At 47.1% G+C, this 5000-nt stretch overlaps 16 non-coding genes and 1 pseudogene across 16 annotated transcripts; all 17 read left to right on the top strand.

The window, feature by feature from the left end:
* The first annotated feature begins 79 nt into the window (after positions 1-79).
* On the top strand, positions 80-198 carry LOC146263033 (5S ribosomal RNA). The gene has a single exon (XR_014725198.1). It is a non-coding gene; the product is annotated as a 5S ribosomal RNA (ribosomal RNA).
* Positions 199-372: 174 nt separating this feature from the next.
* Positions 373-491, top strand: LOC146263032 (5S ribosomal RNA). Its single transcript, XR_014725197.1, has one exon. It is a non-coding gene; the product is annotated as a 5S ribosomal RNA (ribosomal RNA).
* A 182-nt stretch (positions 492-673) lies between these two features.
* On the top strand, positions 674-792 carry LOC146263031 (5S ribosomal RNA). The gene has a single exon (XR_014725196.1). It is a non-coding gene; the product is annotated as a 5S ribosomal RNA (ribosomal RNA).
* A 170-nt stretch (positions 793-962) lies between these two features.
* On the top strand, positions 963-1081 carry LOC146263030 (5S ribosomal RNA). Its single transcript, XR_014726509.1, has one exon. It is a non-coding gene; the product is annotated as a 5S ribosomal RNA (ribosomal RNA).
* Positions 1082-1365: 284 nt separating this feature from the next.
* LOC146263029 (5S ribosomal RNA) lies at positions 1366-1484 on the top strand. Its single transcript, XR_014725195.1, has one exon. It is a non-coding gene; the product is annotated as a 5S ribosomal RNA (ribosomal RNA).
* A 170-nt stretch (positions 1485-1654) lies between these two features.
* Positions 1655-1773, top strand: LOC146263028 (5S ribosomal RNA). The gene has a single exon (XR_014727617.1). It is a non-coding gene; the product is annotated as a 5S ribosomal RNA (ribosomal RNA).
* A 174-nt stretch (positions 1774-1947) lies between these two features.
* Positions 1948-2066, top strand: LOC146263027 (5S ribosomal RNA). The gene has a single exon (XR_014725194.1). It is a non-coding gene; the product is annotated as a 5S ribosomal RNA (ribosomal RNA).
* A 186-nt stretch (positions 2067-2252) lies between these two features.
* LOC146263026 (5S ribosomal RNA) lies at positions 2253-2371 on the top strand. The gene has a single exon (XR_014729354.1). It is a non-coding gene; the product is annotated as a 5S ribosomal RNA (ribosomal RNA).
* Positions 2372-2547: 176 nt separating this feature from the next.
* On the top strand, positions 2548-2666 carry LOC146263025 (5S ribosomal RNA). Its single transcript, XR_014727616.1, has one exon. It is a non-coding gene; the product is annotated as a 5S ribosomal RNA (ribosomal RNA).
* Positions 2667-2840: 174 nt separating this feature from the next.
* Positions 2841-2959, top strand: LOC146263024 (5S ribosomal RNA). Its single transcript, XR_014728149.1, has one exon. It is a non-coding gene; the product is annotated as a 5S ribosomal RNA (ribosomal RNA).
* Positions 2960-3139: 180 nt separating this feature from the next.
* LOC146263023 (5S ribosomal RNA) lies at positions 3140-3258 on the top strand. The gene has a single exon (XR_014725193.1). It is a non-coding gene; the product is annotated as a 5S ribosomal RNA (ribosomal RNA).
* A 176-nt stretch (positions 3259-3434) lies between these two features.
* On the top strand, positions 3435-3553 carry LOC146263022 (5S ribosomal RNA). The gene has a single exon (XR_014725191.1). It is a non-coding gene; the product is annotated as a 5S ribosomal RNA (ribosomal RNA).
* Positions 3554-3727: 174 nt separating this feature from the next.
* On the top strand, positions 3728-3846 carry LOC146263021 (5S ribosomal RNA). The gene has a single exon (XR_014725190.1). It is a non-coding gene; the product is annotated as a 5S ribosomal RNA (ribosomal RNA).
* A 194-nt stretch (positions 3847-4040) lies between these two features.
* On the top strand, positions 4041-4159 carry LOC146263020 (5S ribosomal RNA). The gene has a single exon (XR_014725189.1). It is a non-coding gene; the product is annotated as a 5S ribosomal RNA (ribosomal RNA).
* A 170-nt stretch (positions 4160-4329) lies between these two features.
* LOC146263019 (5S ribosomal RNA) lies at positions 4330-4448 on the top strand. The gene has a single exon (XR_014726498.1). It is a non-coding gene; the product is annotated as a 5S ribosomal RNA (ribosomal RNA).
* Positions 4449-4694: 246 nt separating this feature from the next.
* LOC146263018 (5S ribosomal RNA) lies at positions 4695-4813 on the top strand. The gene has a single exon (XR_014725188.1). It is a non-coding gene; the product is annotated as a 5S ribosomal RNA (ribosomal RNA).
* Positions 4814-4987: 174 nt separating this feature from the next.
* Positions 4988-5000, top strand: part of LOC146263017 (5S ribosomal RNA) — a 119-nt pseudogene continuing 106 nt past the window's right edge.

The following is a 5000-nucleotide window of genomic DNA, read 5'->3' as shown; positions in this document are numbered from 1 at the left end:
AGAGAGAGAGAGAGACCACCTTGCATTGTCAATTGCTAAATCTGTATATGGATAAGTAGCCTATGGTTGTCAACTTATTTCGTACGGCCATACCAGCCTGGCAACGCCCGATCTCGTCTGATCTCGGAAGCTAAGCAGGGTCGGGCCTGGTTAGTACTTGGATGGGAGACCGCCTGGGAATACCAGGTGCTGTATGCTCTTTTGCTCATTCACTTAGAAACTGACATCTTGCAATATGCACAAGTAGTCCTTCATGAAAGGGGCTGGAAGCTGTTTTCATTTTGACACGAGAGATAGAGAGAGAGAGACCACCTTGCATTGTCAATTGCTAAATCTGTATATGGATAAGTAGCCTATGGTTGTCAACTTATTTCGTACGGCCATACCAGCCTGGCAACGCCCGATCTCGTCTGATCTCGGAAGCTAAGCAGGGTCGGGCCTGGTTAGTACTTGGATGGGAGACCGCCTGGGAATACCAGGTGCTGTATGCTCTTTTGCTCATTCACTTAGAAACTGACATCTTGCAATATGCACAAGTAGTCCTTCATGAAAGGGGCTGGAAACTGTTTTCATTTTGACACGAGAGAGAGAGAGAGAGAGAGAGAGAGACCACCTTGCATTGTCAATTGCTAAATCTGTATATGGATAAGTAGCCTATGGTTGTCAACTTATTTCGTACGGCCATACCAGCCTGGCAACGCCCGATCTCGTCTGATCTCGGAAGCTAAGCAGGGTCGGGCCTGGTTAGTACTTGGATGGGAGACCGCCTGGGAATACCAGGTGCTGTATGCTCATTCACTTAGAAACTGAAATCTTGCAATATGCACAAGTAGTCCTTCATGAAAGGGGCTGGAAGCTGTTTTCATTTTGACACGAGAGGGAGAGAGAGAGAGAGAGACCACCTTGCATTGTCAATTGCTAAATCTGTATATGGATAAGTAGCCTATGGTTGTCAACTTATTTCGTACGGCCATACCAGCCTGGCAACGCCCGATCTCGTCTGATCTCGGAAGCTAAGCAGGGTTGGGCCTGGTTAGTACTTGGATGGGAGACCGCCTGGGAATACCAGGTGCTGTATGCTCTTTTGCTCATTCACTTAGAAACTGAAATCTTGCAATATGCACAAAGAGTCCTTCATGAAAGGGGCTGGAAGCTGTTTTCATTTTGACACGAGAGAAAGAGAGAGAGAGAGAGAGAGAGAGAGAGAGAGAGAGAGAGAGAGAGAGAGAGAGAGAGAGAGAGAGAGAGAGAGAGAGAGAGAGAGAGAGAGAGAGAGAGAGAGAGAGAGAGAGAGAGAGAGACCACCTTGCATTGTCAATTGCTAAATCTGTATATGGATAAGTAGCCTATGGTTGTCAACTTATTTCGTACGGCCATACCAGCCTGGCAACGCCCGATCTCGTCTGATCTCGGAAGCTAAGCAGGGTCGGGCCTGGTTAGTACTTGGATGGGAGACCGCCTGGGAATACCAGGTGCTGTATGCTCATTCACTTAGAAACTGAAATCTTGCAATATGCACAAGTAGTCCTTCATGAAAGGGGCTGGAAGCTGTTTTCATTTTGACACGAGAGGGAGAGAGAGAGAGAGAGACCACCTTGCATTGTCAATTGCTAAATCTGTATATGGATAAGTAGCCTATGGTTGTCAACTTATTTCGTACGGCCATACCAGCCTGGCAACGCCCGATCACGTCTGATCTCGGAAGCTAAGCAGGGTCGGGCCTGGTTAGTACTTGGATGGGAGACCGCCTGGGAATACCAGGTGCTGTATGCTCTTTTGCTCATTCACTTAGAAACTGACATCTTGCAATATGCACAAGTAGTCCTTCATGAAAGGGGCTGGAAGCTGTTTTCATTTTGACACGAGAGAGAGAGAGAGAGAGACTACCTTGCATTGTCAATTGCTAAATCTGTATATGGATAAGTAGCCTTTGGTTGTCAACTTATTTCGTACGGCCATACCAGCCTGGCAACGCCCGATCTCGTCTGATCTCGGAAGCTAAGCAGGGTCGGGCCTGGTTAGTACTTGGATGGGAGACCGCCTGGGAATACCAGGTGCTGTATGCTCTTTTGCTCATTCACTTAGAAACTGACATCTTGCAATATGCACAAGTAGTCCTTCATGAAAGGGGCTGGAAGCTGTTTTCATTTTGACACGAGAGAGAGAGAGAGAGAGAGAGAGAGAGAGACTACCTTGCATTGTCAATTGCTAAATCTGTATATGGATAAGTAGCCTATGGTTGTCAACTTATTTCGTACGGCCATACCAGCCTGGCAACGCCCGATCACGTCTGATCTCGGAAGCTAAGCATGGTCGGGCCTGGTTAGTACTTGGATGGGAGACCGCCTGGGAATACCAGGTGCTGTATGCTCTTTTGCTCATTCACTTAGAAACTGACATCTTGCAATATGCACAAGTAGTCCTTCATGAAAGGGGCTGGAAGCTGTTTTCATTTTGACACGAGAGAGAGAGAGAGAGAGAGACCACCTTGCATTGTCAATTGCTAAATCTGTATATGGATAAGTAGCCTATGGTTGTCAACTTATTTCGTACGGCCATACCAGCCTGGCAACGCCCGATCACGTCTGATCTCGGAAGCTAAGCAGGGTCGGGCCTGGTTAGTACTTGGATGGGAGACCGCCTGGGAATACCAGGTGCTGTATGCTCTTTTGCTCATTCACTTAGAAACTGACATCTTGCAATATGCACAAGTAGTCCTTCATGAAAGGGGCTGGAAGCTGTTTTCATTTTGACACGAGAGAGAGAGAGAGAGAGACTACCTTGCATTGTCAATTGCTAAATCTGTATATGGATAAGTAGCCTATGGTTGTCAACTTATTTTGTACGGCCATACCAGCCTGGCAACGCCCGATCTCGTCTGATCTCGGAAGCTAAGCAGGGTCGGGCCTGGTTAGTACTTGGATGGGAGACCGCCTGGGAATACCAGGTGCTGTATGCTCTTTTGCTCATTCACTTAGAAACTGACATCTTGCAATATGCACAAGTAGTCCTTCATGAAAGGGGCTGGAAGCTGTTTTCATTTTGACACGAGAGAGAGAGAGAGAGAGAGAGAGACCACCTTGCATTGTCAATTGCTAAATCTGTATATGGATAAGTAGCCTATGGTTGTCAACTTATTTCGTACGGCCATACCAGCCTGGCAACGCCCGATCTCGTCTGATCTCGGAAGCTAAGCAGGGTCGGGCCTGGTTAGTACTTGGATGGGAGACCGCCTGGGAATACCAGGTGCTGTATGCTCTTTTGCTCATTCACTTAGAAACTGAAATCTTGCAATATGCACAAGTAGTCCTTCATGAAAGGGGCTGGAAGCTGTTTTCATTTTGACACGAGAGAGAGAGAGAGAGAGAGACCACCTTGCATTGTCAATTGCTAAATCTGTATATGGATAAGTAGCCTATGGTTGTCAACTTATTTCGTACGGCCATACCAGCCTGGCAACGCCCGATCTCGTCTGATCTCGGAAGCTAAGCAGGGTCGGGCCTGGTTAGTACTTGGATGGGAGACCGCCTGGGAATACCAGGTGCTGTATGCTCTTTTGCTCATTCACTTAGAAACTGACATCTTGCAATATGCACAAGTAGTCCTTCATGAAAGGGGCTGGAAGCTGTTTTCATTTTGACACGAGAGATAGAGAGAGAGAGACCACCTTGCATTGTCAATTGCTAAATCTGTATATGGATAAGTAGCCTATGGTTGTCAACTTATTTCGTACGGCCATACCAGCCTGGCAACGCCCGATCTCGTCTGATCTCGGAAGCTAAGCAGGGTCGGGCCTGGTTAGTACTTGGATGGGAGACCGCCTGGGAATACCAGGTGCTGTATGCTCTTTTGCTCATTCACTTAGAAACTGACATCTTGCAATATGCACAAGTAGTCCTTCATGAAAGGGGCTGGAAACTGTTTTCATTTTGACACGAGAGAGAGAGAGAGAGAGAGAGAGAGAGAGAGAGAGAGACCACCTTGCATTGTCAATTGCTAAATCTGTATATGGATAAGTAGCCTATGGTTGTCAACTTATTTCGTACGGCCATACCAGCCTGGCAACGCCCGATCTCGTCTGATCTCGGAAGCTAAGCAGGGTCGGGCCTGGTTAGTACTTGGATGGGAGACCGCCTGGGAATACCAGGTGCTGTATGCTCATTCACTTAGAAACTGAAATCTTGCAATATGCACAAGTAGTCCTTCATGAAAGGGGCTGGAAGCTGTTTTCATTTTGACACGAGAGGGAGAGAGAGAGAGAGAGACCACCTTGCATTGTCAATTGCTAAATCTGTATATGGATAAGTAGCCTATGGTTGTCAACTTATTTCGTACGGCCATACCAGCCTGGCAACGCCCGATCTCGTCTGATCTCGGAAGCTAAGCAGGGTTGGGCCTGGTTAGTACTTGGATGGGAGACCGCCTGGGAATACCAGGTGCTGTATGCTCTTTTGCTCATTCACTTAGAAACTGAAATCTTGCAATATGCACAAAGAGTCCTTCATGAAAGGGGCTGGAAGCTGTTTTCATTTTGACACGAGAGAAAGAGAGAGAGAGAGAGAGAGAGAGAGAGAGAGAGAGAGAGAGAGAGAGAGAGAGAGAGAGAGAGAGAGAGAGAGAGAGAGAGAGACTACCTTGCATTGTCAATTGCTAAATCTGTATATGGATAAGTAGCCTATGGTTGTCAACTTATTTCGTACGGCCATACCAGCCTGGCAACGCCCGATCTCGTCTGATCTCGGAAGCTAAGCAGGGTCGGGCCTGGTTAGTACTTGGATGGGAGACCGCCTGGGAATACCAGGTGCTGTATGCTCTTTTGCTCATTCACTTAGAAACTGAAATCTTGCAATATGCACAAGTAGTCCTTCATGAAAGGGGCTGGAAGCTGTTTTCATTTTGACACGAGAGAGAGAGAGAGAGAGACCACTTTGCATTGTCAATTGCTAAATCTGTATATGGATAAGTAGCCTATGGTTGTCAACTTATTTTGTACGGCTATA

The sequence above is a fragment of the Hypomesus nipponensis genome, chromosome 12 (genome assembly GCF_054491055.1).
Source record: "Hypomesus nipponensis isolate SF chromosome 12, ASM5449105v1, whole genome shotgun sequence".
NCBI lineage: Eukaryota > Metazoa > Chordata > Actinopteri > Osmeriformes > Osmeridae > Hypomesus > Hypomesus nipponensis.
Note: the sequence above shows the minus strand (reverse complement) of the source record. Positions and strands in the feature narration are given on the sequence as shown.